Source organism: Mustelus asterias, chromosome 15 (genome assembly GCF_964213995.1).
Source record: "Mustelus asterias chromosome 15, sMusAst1.hap1.1, whole genome shotgun sequence".
Taxonomy (NCBI): Eukaryota; Metazoa; Chordata; class Chondrichthyes; order Carcharhiniformes; family Triakidae; genus Mustelus; species Mustelus asterias.
The window spans coordinates 92,464,514-92,481,490 of NC_135815.1; positions in this window are offsets into that span (position 1 = coordinate 92,464,514).

Consider the following 16,977-nt stretch of genomic DNA (forward strand, 5'->3'; position numbering starts at 1 on the left):
GTGCGCGATACAGACAGAGCATACCGTTCATAGAGAAGGAAACAAGAGGGTGCAGAATGTAGTGTTACAGTCATGGCTAGAGTGTAGAGAAAGATCAACTTAATGCGAGGTAGGTCCATTCAAACGTCTGATGGCAGCAGGGAAGAAGCTGTTCTTGTGTCAGTTGGTACGTGACCTCAGATCGAGTTTAAACTTTATTTTATTAGTGTCACAAGTAGGCTTACATTAACACTGCAATGAAGTTACTATGAAAATCCCCTAGTCGCAACATTCCGTCGCCTGTTCATAGAACCCTACAGTGCACAAGGAGGCCATTCGGCCCATCACGTCTACACCGAACACAATCCCATCCAGGCCCTATCCCCATCACCCCGTGTATTTACCTCAGCTGGTCCCCCTGAAACTAAGGGGCAATTTAGCGTGGCCAATCCACCTAACCCGCACATCTTTGGACTGTGGGAGGAAACCGGAGCACCCGGAGGAAAGCCACGCAGACACAGGGAGAACGTGCAAATCCCGCACAAAAAGTGACCCAAGCTGGGAATCGAACCCGGGTCCCTGGCACTGTGAGGCAGCAGCGCTAACCACTGTGCCTACTGAGAATTTAAAAATGGTTTAATCAACAGTAATTCCCAATCAGGCTGTACTTGGTTATAGTTAACGTGTTCTGGTCTCCGACACTATTGCCAGTGATTTCAAGAAAACTCTTGTGATGAGAAGCTGTTCCAATCATCTTCATTTCATTTGTATCAAGAGCTGAATATTTCACTTGAATTTGATTGTTAAAGTATCGCACTCTCCTGCTCAAACGGTCTGTCCTTCTTTCAGGCGTTGAATCTCAGCTGTGTCATATTGTTCATGTTTATGTCATTCAGTGAACAAAATTGTTTTTTTTTATTTGTTCATGGGATGTGGGCGGCGCTGGCTGAATCAGCATTCATTGCCCATCCCTGAGGGTAGTTAAGAGTCAACCACATTGCTGTGGCTCTGGAGTCAGATGTAGGCCAGACCAGGTAAGATTTCCTTCCCTAAAGGACATTAGTGAACCAGATAGATTTTTAACGGTCATCATTAGACTTTTAATTCCAGATTTTCATTGAATTCAAATTTCACCATCTGCCATGGTGGGATTCAAACCCAGCTCCCCAGAGCGTTACCCTGGCTCTCTGGGTTACTTGTCCAGTGATAATACCACTATGCAGGGGCGGTGATGGCTGAGTGGTATTATCACTAGCCTATCAATCCAGAAATTCAGCTAATGTTCTGGGGATCTGGGGTCAGACAAATGTGAGGTAATCCATTTTGGAAGGTCTAATACAGATAGGAAATATACAGTAAATGGCAGGATCCTTAAGAGTATTGATAGGCAAAGGGATTTGGGTGTACAGGTACTCAGATCACTGAAAGTGGCAATGTAGGTGCAGAAGGTAGTCAAGAAGGCATACGGCATGCTTGCCTTCATCGGCCGGGGCATTGAGTTTGACAATTGGGTAGTCATGTTGCAGCTTCATAGAACCTTAGTTAGGCCGCACTTGGAATGTAGTGTTCAGTTCTGGTCGCCACACTACCAGAAGGATGTGGAGGCTTTGGAGAGAGTACAGAAAAGATTTACCAGGATGTTGCCTGGTATGGAGGGCATTAGCTATGAGGAGAGGTTGGAGAAACTTCGTTTGTTCTCACTGGAGCGACGGAGGTTGAGGGGCGACCTGATAGAAGTCTACAAGATTATGAGAGGCACGGACAGAGTGGATAGTCAGAAGCTTTTTCCCAGGGTGGAAGAGTCAATTACTAGGGGGCACAGGTTTAAGGTGCAAGGGGCAAGGTTTAAAGGAGATGTACGAGGCACGTTTTTTACACAGAGGGTGGTGGGTGCCTGGAACTCGCTGCTGGGGGAGGTAGTGGAAGCAGATACGATAGTGAGTTTTAAGGGCCGTCTGGACAAATACATGAGTAGGATGGGAATAGAGGGATACGGTCCCCGGAAGGGTAGGGGGTTTTAGTTAGTCGGGCAGTATGGTCGGTGCAGGCTTGGAGGGCCGAAGGGCCTGTTCCTGTGCTGTAATTTTCTTTGTTCTTTGTTCTTCTTTGTTCGAATCCCATCACGGCAGATGGTGGAATTTGAATTCAATAAAAAATATCTGGAATTCAGAATCTACTGATGACCATGAGACCGTTGTTGGAAAAATCCATCTGGTTCCCTAATGTCCTTTAGGGGAGGAAATCTGCCTTCCTTACCTGGTCTGACCTACACGTGACACCAGAGCCACAGCAATGTGGTTGACCCTCTGAAATGGCCTAGCAAGCCACTCAGTTCAAGGGTGACTCGGGATGGGCAATAAATGCTGGCCAGCCAGCGACGCCCATGTCCCAAGAATGAATAAAAAACAAATATGCCTCCCCTAAACCTTTCTTAAAGCTGCAAAGCTTGCGCAGTTAGAGCCTCATACACCACCATTAACAGGATGTGGAGACTTATGGTGATCAAGAAGGCAAATGGGATGTTGGCCTATATCGCAAGGGGGATAGAATATAAAAGCAGAGATGTCTTGCTGCATCTGTACAGGGCATTGGTGAGGCCGCAGCTGGAATACTGTGTGCAGTATTGGTCCCCTTATTTGCGGAAGGATATATTGGCCTTCGAGGGAATGCAGAGAAGGTGCACCAGGTTGATACCAGAGATGAGGGGTGTTGATTATGAGGAGAGACTGAGCAGATTGGGTTTGTACTCATTGGAATTTAGAAGGCTGAGGGGGGATCTTATAGAGACCTATAAGATAATGAAGGGGCTCGATAGGGTAGAGGTGGAGAGACTCTTTCCACTTAGAAAGGAAACTAGAACTAGAGGGCACAGCCTCAAAATAAAGGGGGGTCAGTTTAGGACAGAGTTGAGGAGGAGCTTCTTCTCTCAGAGGGTGGTGAATCTCTGGAATTCTCTACCCAATGAAGTGGTGGAGGCTACCTCGTTGAATATGTTTAAATCACAGATAGATGGATTCCTGATCGGTAAGGGAATTAGGGGTTATAGGGATCAGGCGGGTAAGTGGAACTGATCCACTTCAGATCAGCCGTGATCTTATTGAATGGCGGGGCAAGCTCGAGGGGCTAGATGGCCTACTCCTGCTCCTATTTCTTATGTTCTTATGTTCGTCTGAGGTTGTGCCCTCTGGTTCTAGTTTTTCCTCCTCGTGGAAACATCCTCTCCATGTCCGCTCTATCCAGGCCTCGCAGCATTCTGTAAGTTTCAATAAGATCCCCCCCTCATCCTTCTAAACTCCAACGAGCACAGACCCAGAGTCCTCAACCGTTCCTCATACGACATGGTGGTATCCGTGTCGATGATCCGGCACATCTTACAGAGCTTTGGCAGGGTTGTGTGGTGTCGTGGTCGCTGTTCCCCTGAAAGCTGGGTAGGTTGCTGCAAACAATGGTCTGTTCGGTGTTGCGTGGTTGTTTGAAGGCAAGTAGTGGGGGGGGGAAGGTAACTGGAAGGTTATAGTTCACAGCAGGAGCGCGCTGAATGACACAATTGATCATCAGCCGGAGTGAATGATGTGGGCCGGCTGCACAGGGGAGGCTGCTGTACTGAGGGATTCATAGCTCAAGGAGAGAACATTGTACCACTGTTGCCTTTAGATAACCTTCACTGGCTGAATTTCTGATCCTGTAAGGATTGTAATTACTGCGGTTGATGTTATCTGATAAACACTTAATATCCTCATATCAAACCCAACATTTTGCTGTTTTAAACGAGGCGTGGATTTTAAGCAGATTATTGACTTTAAAATTAATGGAATACAAAAGCATCGTTACGATAACATCAGAGACAGTCACTTCTATCCCTGTGTGGTCGGCATCCATGCAACAACATCAATTAAAGTGATTTTTACTCAATCTTATCTTGCAAACACAGTGTGCAAGCAAATTAAGACAAAGTCGCTGATTGCTGAGAACAGCCTGATCTGTCCATATAAGCATCAGCTTAGTAACAACAAAGTCATGGCTGAAATGTAAGCGGTCTGCCTGGATTGCAAAGGATTGTCTTGCTACTGTGCTTTCAAAGCACTAATATACACAAAGGCTTGAAAATTCTTGTTTTTCATATAGTGGCACAGTGGTTAGCACTGCTGCCTCACACCGCCACGGACCTGTGTTCGATTCCCAGCTTGTGTGGAGTTTGCATGTTCTCCCTGTGTCTGTGTGGGTTCCCTCTGGATATTCCAGTTACCTCCCACAGTATAAAGATGTGCGGGAAAGGTTGATTGGCCATGCTAAATTGCCCTTTAGTGTCCCAGGATGTGTCGGTTAGCGGGGTAAATATGTGGGGTTGCGGGGATAGGGCCTGAGTGGGATTGTTGTCGGTGCAGACTCGATGGGCCGAATGGCCTCCTCCTGCACTGTAGGGTTTCTATGATTATTATTAATAATCACACCTTATCCCAAGCTAAGAAGAACTGCTGCCCCTTTTCTTTAAATTCATTACTATCCATTTCCAAACCAATCATAGAATCCCTACAGTGCAGAAGCAGGCCGTTTGGCTCATCGAGTCTGCACCAACTACAATCCCACCCAAGTCTTATCCCCGTAACTCCACGTATCTACCCTGCTAATCCCCCTGACACTGAGGGGAAATTTAACACGGCCAACCCACCTAACACACACATCATTCTCTGTTAAAAATATACTCAATTTTGGTGCAGATTTATGGATCGGTGTCTGGCAGGAATGTTGAACAAGCTGTCCTGGAGTCTATTATTGTAACACTGCTCCTGAATTCAAATTATATTGCCTGAATTTTTAATCAGTAAGGAAATCAAGGGTTATGGGGATATGGTGGGAAAGTGGAGTTGAGGATTATCGTATTGGATCAGCCATGATCTCATTGAATGGTAGAGCAGACTCAGTGGGCTGAATGGCCTGCTTCTGCTCCTATGTCTTATGGTCTTATGGAATGTTAACCTTCGATATTTGCTTGCTAAGCAAGGAAATATGAGTCAGTTCAGAGTGGTGACCACTGGGCTGGTGTGCTTGAGCTGGCTGGGTCGCAATGCCCACTTACAGGATGAAGTAACATGGGACGGCACGGTGGCACAGTGGTTAGCGCTGCTGCCTCACAGCGCCATGGACCCGAATTCAATTCTGGCCTTGGGTGACAGTCTGTTTGGAGTTTGCACATTCTCCCCATGTCTGTGTGGGTTTTCTCCGGGTGCTCCGGTTTCCTCCCACAGTCCAAAGATGCGTAGGTTAGATGGCTTGGCCATGCTAAATTGTCCCTTAGTGTTCTAAGATTTGCAGGCTAGGTGGATTGGCCATGTTAAAATGCCCCTTAATGTCTCAAGATGTGCAGGTTAGGAGGATTGGCCATGCTAAATTACCCCTTAGCTTCCCAGATGTGCAGATTAGGTGGATTGGCCATGATCAATGCGTGGGGTTACAGGGTCAGGGTGGGGGATTTGGCCTAGGTAGGGTGCTCTTTCGAAGGGTTGGTACAGACTCATTGGGCCGAATGGCCTCTTCTGCACTGGAAGGATTCCAGGATTCTCTAATAACAAGAAACTTAATTAACATTGTAGGTTGCTTCCTAACATTTCAGAGAACTTTATGACTCTGTGGATAAATAATTAATTCCTCACAGGAAAATATCCAGGGATGTCTAATCCCTTTCAATCGATACCAAGAAGACAGAAACAAAGAAAGGTTTTTTTCACTTGGTGAAATAGTAATTATACATAATAAGAGTGAACCTATTGATCAGATAGTAAAGCAAGGAGTTGTTACGCCTTCTTGTTCCCAGCATTTTCAAATAATCACACTTTTAAACTCAAAATACTGGAGCTTCATTGAGTTTATTTCTCAGAGCTCTCCTGATGACAGGTGGTCTGATATATTAGAATCATAGAATCATAGAATCCCTACAGTGCAGAAGGAGGCCATTTGGCCCATCGAACTTGCACCAACAACAATCCCACCCAAACCCTATCCCCGCAACCTCACCCTGCTAATCCACCTGACGCTAAGGGGCAATTTAGCATGGCCAATCAGCCTAACCTGCACATCTTTGGACACTAAGGGGCAATTCACCATGGCTAATCCACCTAACCCGCACGTCTTTGGACACTAACGGGCAATTTAGCATGGCCAATCCACCTAACCTACACACCTAAGGATACTAAGGGGCAATTTAGCATGGCCAATCACCCTAACCCACACATCTTTGAGGAGACCGAAGCACCCGCAGGAAACCCACTCAGACATGGGGAGAATGTGCAACTTCCACACAGACCATGACCCAAGGCTGGAATCGAATCCGTGCCCCGGGTGCTGTGAGTCAGCAGTGCCAACGTGGCACACCAATATGGCCAATGTTGCTCAGCAGTGCGACAGTGAATGTGACCCCCCTGGATGTACAGCCCCACGCAATCTCTTAACTTTTATATTTGGGCTTGCGTCTCGTTCGTAACCTGTGTGCGTGTACATTATTTTTTTTAATTATTTTCATCTCGTGTTTTAGTAATCTATAAACTCACCGGAATACATGTGGACTGGGAAAAGGGATCCACAAGGGAAGGGATCCTTTTCAAAATTAACTTTGTGATGACCAACCGAGAGAGTTTTGAATAAAGAAGGGGGAACCAGTTCACCCCTACTCACCGGCAACAGAACAATTTGGGGGACAACAGCTGTACTAGTCGTAACATTCTTTTAAAAGATATCACGCCACCATATAAAAAGAAGCTGTTCCATTCATTAACATTTTTTTGCTGAAGTAAAAAGGATTAATGATCAACCTTTATAATTAAACAGAATAAATTCCTTTAAATATCCCAACTGAGAGCTTGGAAATCAAGTACAAAGAAAATTACAGCACAGGAACAGGCTCTTCGGCCCTCCATACCTGCACCAACCATGCTGCCCGACAGAACTAAAACCTCCTACTCTTCCGGGGACCATATCCCTCTATTCCCATCCTATTCATGTACTTGTCCCGACGCCTCTTAAAAGTCACTATTGTATCTGCTTCCACTACCTCCCCCGGCAACGAGTTCCAGGCACCCACCACCCTCTGTTGAAAAAAGTTGCCTTGTACATCTCCGTTAAACCTTGCCCCAGGCCCCCTAGTAATTGACTCTTCCACCCATAGGATGGTTACAGCAACGAAGAAGGCCATTAGACCCATCATGTATGTGCCAGCTCTCTGCATGGGCAATTCGCCCGGTTCCACAAATACGAATTTCCGGCTGCGCTCGCCCTAAGACCGGAAAATTCTGCCCAAGGTCCACGGATCTTTGCATGGTCCGTGCCCCGCCTCCCATGAATCCTGTGGAGGGCGGGACAGGAAAATTCCATCCAATACCTTCTTCGTGTTTAAAGTTTACTTATTAGCATCACAAGTAGGCTTGCATTAACACTGCAATGAAATTACAGTGAAAACTCCCCAGTCACCCGGCTCCGGCGCCTGTTCGGGAGGGAGAATTTAGCATGGCCGATGCACCTAACTTTCGGACTGTGGGGGGAAACTCAGGCAGACACAGGGAGAATGTATAAATTCCACACAGACAGTGGCTCAAGCAAGGAATTGAACCCGGGTGCCTGGCGCTGTGAGGTAGCAGTGCTAACCACTGTGCTACCATACACACCAAGATTCCATCACAGCTACAACTTAATTAAACAAGAACATTTGTCTTGCAGCAAGGTATTTTTCATTCCAAATGTTAAGCAATTTTTAAACGTCCCAGTTATCTTTCTGCTGGATTAGGTTACTAACTTCCCAGGACCTCTTAGCTTCTTTTGCTGCTGCCCACCCCCACCCCACCACCGCCCCCCCCCCCACCGCCCCCCCCCCCCCCCCCCCCGGTCCCCCACCCCCCACCACCGCCAACCCCCTTCTGTTAAAATGATTGTTTAAAAAAAAGATTATTAGTGTCACAAGTAGGTTTATACTAACACTGCAATGAAGTTACTGTGAAAATCCCCTAGTCACCACACTCCGGCGCCTGTTCGGGTACAATGAGGGAGAATTTAACAGCGAACCCTCACATCTTTCAGACTGTGGGAGGAAACTGCAGCACCCGGAGGAAACCCACGCAGACACGGGGAGAACGTGCAAACTCCACGCAGACAGTGACCCAAGCCGGGAATCGAACCCGGGTCCCTGCTGTGAGGCAGCAGTGCTAACCACTGTGCCACCGTAAAATGTGCAGTCTGATGACATGGTGGATATGAATTCAACTGTCGCCTCCAAAAGGGGTAGGATAAATAGTTGAAGGAGAGAGAAAATTGCGGGGAGCTGAGGAATGAGCAAGAGGGTGTGGGGGCTAACTATGTTGCCCCTCAGATTACGAGCCGGCACAGACTCGGTGAGTCAAAGAGTCTCCTTCTGTCCTGTACTATTCCACAATTCTTGATTCTAGAAAATCCATTATTCATTTTGCTTCCTGTCGCGCAGCGGTTTCTGTAGCTTCTTTGAAAACGCAACAACAACAACACGGGAAAGAAATTGAGGAGGTAAAACAATCACAGAGGACGTCGAGAGATTTGTGTGGAATTGGCAAAGGCTTGGAGAAAAGAAACTGTGCCGGGAGGAACAGATAACAAGGCAACAAAGGAGTCCAGCCAAGTGCCAAAGAACATTCAATGCCCCAAACTGATTCTTAGACAGACAGGGAATCAGTGAAGATCTGTATCATAAATGTGTAATACCTGGAAGAGAGCACTCGGAATAAGCTACTAAAGATTATTTCAACCAATTCGCACTCATTTTTGTCAACGTATTTAAAATTAAATGCCTTATGTTTAAATAAATCTCAAAATCTGCTCCCAAAGCAGAGTTGGTTATTCCGTTGAGTTTAGTTAAATTGATATGTTATGGACAACACGCAGAGCTGTCCAAAGATCGCTGACACAAGGCAGGTAATGAGGCAGTGTGGCTGAGGTTAGCAATTTAGGCTGTGGAAGATCATGTTTTGAACTAAATTCTCCACATCCCATTGTGTTGTTTGTTGGGGCTCCAACGCATTCATAAATTATTGGAAATTAATATTTTACGTTGTTTATGAGCACTGCGTAGGTCATTCTGACCTCCAGTAACCTACAGCAGGCACACTTCAACTTCGGGCTGTGTGTCTCGATGGAACATGATGAATATAGAATCATAGAATCACTGCAGTGCAGAAGGAGGTCATTCGGCCCATCAAACCTGCACCAGCAACAATCCTACCCTATCTCTGTAACCCCACATAGTTACACTGCTAATCCCCCTGACAGGTATGTCAAAATCCATGGGAGTCTCATCCAAGCTCCTAATAAACTTGTTGATCCAAGATGGTGCCCAAGCATGGCAACTTCTTGCGAGCTGTGCCCAGGACTCCCTCTATTCTATCTTTTACTCTCATTCTATGCTTTTAAAACTCTACTCTAACTCTAATACACTCTAGCGATGACTAACACTACATTCTACACTACATTGCAACACGAGGGGTGGCACTGTGGCACCAGAGGGCACAACCTCAGGCTAAAGGTACGATCCTTTAAAACAGAGATGAGGAGGAATTTCTTCAGCCAGAGAGTGCTGAATCTGTGGAACTCTTTGCCGCAGAAGGCTGTGGAGGCCGGGTCATTGAGTGTCTTTAAGACAGAGATAGATAGGTTCTTGATTAATAAGGGGATCAGGGGTTATGGGGTAAAGGCAGGAGAATGGGGATGAGAAAAGTATCAGTCATGATTGAATGGCGGAGCAGACTCGATGGGCCGAGTGGCCTAATTCTGCTCCTATTTCTTATGGTCTTACGGTGGTTAGCACTGCTGTCTCACACCGCCAGGGACTGGGTTCGATTCCCGGCTTGGGTCACTGCCTGTGCAGTGTCTACACGTTCTCCCCGTGTCTGCGTCAGTTCCCTCCGGGTGCTCCGGTTTCCTCCCACAGTCCGAAAGACGTGCTGGTGCGTTGGTCATGCTAAATTCTCCCTCAGTGTACCCGGACAGGCACCAGAATGTGGTAACTAGGGGATTTTCACAATAACTTCATTGCAGTGTTAATGTAAGCCTACTTGTGACAATAACAAACATTCTGCACCCTCCTTTCTTTCACTATGAACAGTATGCTTTGTATAGCACGCAAGGAACAATACTTTTTGCTGTATATTGATATATGTGACATATGTATTATGAATTTTGGGTCAGCATGGTGGCACAATGGTTGGCACTGCTGCCTCTCAGTGCCAGGGACCTGAGTTCAATTCACGGCTTGGATCGCTGTCTGTGTGGAGTTTGCACATTCTCACCGTGTCTGCGTGAGTTTCCTCCGGGTGCTCTGGTTTCCTCCCACAGTCCAAAGATGTGCGGGTTAGGTTGATTGGACATGCTAAATTGACCCTAGTGTCAGAGGATTAGCAGGGTAAATACGTGGAGTTACGGGAATAGGGCCTGGGTGGATTGTTGTCGATGCAGACTCAATGGGTTGAATGGCCCCCTTCTGCACTGTAGGGATTCGATGAATAATAAATCAAATCAAATTAGCATTGTAAATTGTGAAATGTGTGGAGCAGGGGTCATAGTCTAAGGATACAGGGTAAACGTTTGAGGACTGAGATGAGGAGAAATTTCATAACCCAAGATGGTAGGCCAACAATCCCTCATTCATGTTTATGTGTAGCCTGGACACTGAAAGTTGTGAGATCAGAGAAAGAGCATTTTCACAATCGGTTCCAATCACACCCTCACCTGGTCTCCACGCAAGAACAGTTCAGAGCAGTACCTATCAGGTTAGGGATGGGTGCAGAATTTCAAGATGAACTCTTTCTCTTGCAGAGATGAAGTGAGATAAGGGCAGTTGCAGCCTTGTCACTGTAGCCGGGATCATATAACATGTGAAAAACCAGGACATGCCGGTGATGAGGCTACACCTACATCCACTTCATTGTCCAGTTTTGGAGGCAGCCGCTTCACATATTTGACAAGAACATAGGAAACTTCACATTTTGAAGTTTGACAGTAAGAAACTACAAAGGGTTGTGAAGGTAGCCAAGTCCATTACGCCATCCATTGACTCTGTCTACACTTCCCGCTGCCTCGGGAAAGCAGCCAGCATAATTAAGGGCCCCACGCACCCCAGACATTCTCTCTTCCACCTTCTTCAATCGGGAAAAAGATACAAAGGTCTGAGGTCACGTACCAATTGACTCAAGCACAGCTTCTTCCCTACTGCCATCAGACTTCTGAATGGGCCTACCATATATTAACCTGCTCTTTCTCTACCCCTACCTAAGGCTGTAACACTATATTCTGCACCCTCTCCTTTCCTTCTCCCCTATGTACTTTATGAATGGTATGCTTTGTATAGCGCGCAAGAAACAATACTTTTCACTGTATCCCAATACATGTGACAATAATAAATCAAATCAAACATGGAATGGAGATATGGCAGAGAGGAGACAAATTGTCCAATTGTGTAAAAAATGGTTAATGTTAAATTTCCTAATTTAACATTAACTCTCAGCAATTTTTACAGATGCACCATAGAAAGCATCCTTTCCGGATGTATTACAGCTTGGTATGGCTCCTGCTTTGACCAAGACCGCAAGAAACCATAAAGGGTTGTGAACGTAACCCAGTCCATCACGCAAACCAGCCTCCCATCCATTGAATTGTATGCTTTGTCTGTATAATGCGCAAGAAACAATGCTTTTCACTGTATCCCAATGATAAATTGAATCAAATCAAAGAAATGTGCATGGATTAGAAATCTTTTATTCTGACCAAATGAAAATAATAAGTAAAAGAATAAATGATACAGATACTTTAAATCTGTAACTAAAAGCAAAAAGCAAAGAAGGATTTACACTCTAGCCTGTCCTTAACCTTTGTAGATGAGGACTGATCAATTGCAGACATGGGGGGTTATTTTCCCAACCCGCCTGCCACGGGAATCATAGCAGGCAGGGGGCAGCCCATACAAAGGTTGGTTGACCTCGGGGAGGATTTTCCGGCCTTTGTGCAACCATGGCCAGGGAATTCCGCCCCCGGTATTTTCTGTGGGAAGAAGTTTAACACAGGAAGGACTGTTTGATGGGCATGTCTGGAGGGTGGTAACAAAGGCAGTTGTTGCAACCTGAAGGAATGCAACATGTACCAGAAAAAGGTTCAATGACCTCAGAAGGGTAGTCAAGATAAGAGAAGGCTCTGTTGCCAATGCACACAGCCTCTACCACTCACAAAGATTTACTTAGCCGGCGTAACATTTTCTAAAGAAGAGTCAGTTTTAACTCGAAATGTTAACTGTTTCTCACCCCACAGATGCTGCCAGACCTGCCGAGTGTTTCCAGTAATTGCTGTTTTCTATTTCAGATTCCCAGCATCCACGGTTTCTTTGGGCTTTTATTTTCTCAATGTGTCTGCGCGTCAACCTCACATCAGAACAGGGCAAACGCTTCAAATTTTCAATCACTGCCTTTACACAAAATCACTTTCTCCGACTGTCACAGGACTATCCATACGACTTAAGGACAAGTGTAAAAAGACAAGTCACTGCAGCCTTTCATGGCATTCATCATCTCTTATAATCTCCATGACACCCATAAACCTTGGTACCATCTCCTCTTCAGGCCTTTAAGAATACATTCTACTCTGTTTGCTGACGCAAACCTGCCCCAAAATAGATAGCAATTCAAAGGGGGAATTAAGGTCAATGTGTCTCAACATTTCATCAGTAAGAATCAGACACTTTTTACTCAAGTTATTAGCGATTAAATGATAAAGTTTTGTATTATCACCTGGAGTCAACCTTTTTCTCTCCAAATTGAACCGTCGTGCATTTTCTACCTTTACAAAACTCAATAGTGTTGAACCTTTAGTACTACACAGCTACAACACTGCCATCTAGCCAGCGATGTGGAAAATTGCCCCAGTATGTCCTGTCCAAATAAAGCAGGACAAAAATTCAACTCGGCAAATTACAGCCCCATCGGGCTACTCCCAATCATCAGCAAAATGATGGAAGCAGCTGTCTACAATGCTCCCAAGTGCCACTTGCTCGGCAATTACCCGCTCACTGCCACTCATTCCGCTTCCTGCCACTCAGCTCCTGACCTCATTACAGCCTTGGTCCAAGCATGGGCAAAAGAGCTGGAGTCAAGAGGTGAGGCGTGAGTGGCTGCCCTTGACATCAAGGCAGGATTTGAGCAAGTGTGGCATCAATGGGTGGCACGGTGGCACAGTGGTTAGCACAGCTGCCTCACAGCGCCAGGGACCCGGGTTCGATTCCCGGCTTGGGTCACTGTCCTTGTGGAGTTTGCACGTTCTCCCCATGTCTACGTGGGTTTCGTCCGGGTGCTGCGGTTTCCTCCCACAGCCTGAAACCAGAGAGGAGGGTTCGATACTCAAGAGAGATTGTAAGACCTGGAACCAGGAGTAAATATTAGGGATAAAGCATCATTAGTTCCTAAGTCATAGCAAGAAAACTGATGGGAGGTTTTGAAGGTTAAACTAGATAGATTGATGGGCTTCTGCTTAAAATATGATCACATTGCTGCAGACGATGCATCAGCTCCTTCCCCCCACCCTACCTGTTTAGGATTTTCGAGTCACCGGGAATGTTTTTATTTGAGCTCTTGAGCTGGACCGGAAATTCCCACCCCAGGTCAATGGACATTTCTGGTGTCCGCCTCTCGCCCACTCCGATTCCGCAGCAGGCGGGGCGGTTGAATTCCAACAATAGAGTCATAGAGATATACAGCATGGAAACAGGCCCATCAGCCCAACTCGTCCATACTGGCCAGGTTTCCTAAACTGAATTAGTCCCATTTACCTGCATTTGGCCCATATCCCTCTAAACCTTTCCCATCCATGTACCTGTCCAAATGTCTTTTAAATATTATAATTGTACCCGCCTCTACCACCTTTTTTTTAAAGTTTATTTTTAGTTTATTTTATTAGTGTCACCAGTAGGCTTACATTCACACTACAATGAAGTTACTGTGAAAATCCCCTAGTCAAACTGGATCACCCGGAAGAAACCCACGGAGACACGGGGAGAACATGCAAACTCCACACAGACAGTGACCCAAGCCGGGAATCGAACCCGGGTCCCTGGCACTGTGCTAACCACTGTGCCACCATGCCGTCCCCTCTGGCAGCTCATTCCATAGACGCACCACCCTCTGTGTGAAAAAGTTGCCTCTCAAGCCTTTTTTAAATCTTTTCCCGCTCACCTTAAACCTCTGCCCTCTGGCTTTGGACTCCCCGACCCTGAGGGAAAAGACCTTGGCTATTCACCTTATCAATGCCCCTCATGATTTTATAAACCTCTATTAAGCCACCCCTTATCTTCCTACGCTCCAGGGAAAAATGTCCCAACCTATCCAGCCTGTCCTTGTAATTCAAACCTTCCAGCCCCAGTAACATCCTTGTAAATCTTTTTTGCACCCTTTCCAGTTTAATAGCATCCTTCCTATCACAGGGCGACCAGAATTGTACGCCGTTCTTTTGCATGTGGCAAGCAGAGACAAAGGGAGTGAATAATTGGCCGCACCACATTAGGAGCAGTGCTGGCAAATGCCAGGGTCAAGTTTCCTCGACAAACAGAGAATACGTAATGAATGATATTTCTGATAGGCAGGAGTGAGACAGATTGGAACCGTTATAAATGTCAAGCGATGTTAATTGTATCCATGGCATGCATTAAAAAGATTACATTAAAAAAATAAGGAAGTGTTTTTCACTCCTGATTGACACTTGGAAGGTTGCCCGAGAAATGTGCAGGAAGGCTGGGTACTATTTTCAAGAAGTTACTTCTTTTCATAGAATCATAGAATCCCCTACAGTGCAAAAGGAGGCCTTTCGGCCCATTGAGACTGCACCGACAGCAATCCCACCCAGTTCCTATACCCGTAACCCTGACACTAAGGGACAACTTAGCATGGCTGATCTATCATTGAAAAATTCCCATCATTGATAACCATTACTGTAACGTAAAAAAGAGGAATATATTTATATGTGATCGAGTTTAAAGTTTATTTATTAGTGTCGCAAGTTGGCTTACATTAACACTGCAATGAAGTTACTGTGAAAATCCCCTAGTCATAGAGTCATAGAGACATAGAGGTTTATAGCATGAAAACAGGCCCTTCGGCCCAAGTTGCCCATGCCGCCCTTTTTTTTAAACCCCTAAGCTAGTCCCAATTGCCCACATTTGGCCCATATCTCTCTATACCCACCTTATCCATGTAACTGTCTAAATGCTTTTTAAAAGACAAAATTGTACCCGCCTCTACTACTACCTCTGGCAGTTTGTTCCAGGCACTCACCACCCTCTGTGTGAAAAAATTGCCCCTCTGGACCCTTTTGTATCTCTCCCCTCTCACCTTAAACCTATGCCCTCTAATTTTAGACTCCCCTACCTTTGGGAAAAGATATTGACTATCGAGCTGATCTGTGCCCATTATTATTTTATAAACCTCTATAAGATCACCCCTCAGCCTCCTACGCTCCAGGGAAAGAAGTCCCAGTCTATCCAGCCTCTCCTTATAACTCAAACCATCAAGTCCCAGTAGCATCCGAGTAATTATTTTCTGCACTCTTTCTAGTTAAATAATATCCTTTCTATAACATAGAAACATAGAAACCCTACAGTGCAGAAGGAGGCCATTCGGCCCATCGAGTCTGCACCGACCACAATCCCACCCAGGCCCTACCCCCAGATATTTACCCACTAATCCCTCTAACCTACGCATCCCAGGACACTAAGGGCCAATTTTAGCATGGCCAATCAACCTAACCTGCACATCCTTGGACTGTGGGAGGAAACCGGAGCACCCGGAGGAAACCCACGCAGACACGAGGAGAATGTGCAAACTCCACACAACTTCAACAAGACGTCCCAACTCCTCTATTCAATGTTCTGACCAATGAAACCAAGCATGCTGAATGCCTTCTTCACCACTCTGTCCACCTGTGACTCCACTTTCAAGGAGCTATGAACCTGTACCCCTAGATCTCTTTGTTCTGTAACTCTCCCCAACGCCCTACCATTAACTGAGTAAGTCCTGCCCTGGTTCAATCTACCAAAATGCATCACCTCGCGTTTATCTAAACTCCATCTGCCATTTGTCAGCCCACTGGCCCAATTGATCAAGATCCTGTTGCAATCCAAGACAACCTTCTTCACTGTCCACTATGCCACCAATCTTGGTGCCATCTGCAAACTTACTAACCATGTCTCCTATATTCTCATCCAAATCATTAATATAAATGACAAATAACAGTGGACCCAGCACTGATGCCTAAGGCACACCGCTGGTCACTGGCCTCCAGTTTGAAAAACAACACTCTACAACCACCCTCTGACTTCTGCCATCAAGCCAATTTTGCATCCATTTAGCTACCTCACCCTGGATCCTGTGAGATTTAACCCTGCCCCCCTGCACCAGCTCTCAAGCCAGGCATTCATCTGCCTAAATGGCACCAGTAGTAGTCCTGAAATTACTACCTTCAATGTCCTGCACTTTAGCCTTCTACCTAACTCTCCATATTCACACTTCAGGACCTCATCCCTTTTTCCTACCTATGTCGTTGGTACCAATATGTACAACGACTCTGGCTGCTCACCCTCCCCCTTAAGAATGTCCTGCAACTGCTCAGAGACGTCCTTGACCCTGGCACCAGGGAGGCAACACACCATCCTGAAGTCTCAATCGCGGTGACCGAAACGCCTGTCTGTGCCTCTAACTAGCAAGTCCCCTATTACTACTGCTCACTTGCTCTTTTCCCAACCCGTTCTACAGCAGAACCAGCTGTGGTGCCACAGGCCTGGCTGCTGTTGGTATCTCCCCCTGACAGGCTATCCCACTCAAAAGTGTCAAAAAACGTATACCTGTTTGAAAGGGGAATAGCCACAGGAGACTCCTGCACGACCTGCCTGCCTCTCCTGGTGGTCACCCATCTACCTGTCTGAACTTGTGGTGTGACAACCTCCCTGTAACTAGTGCC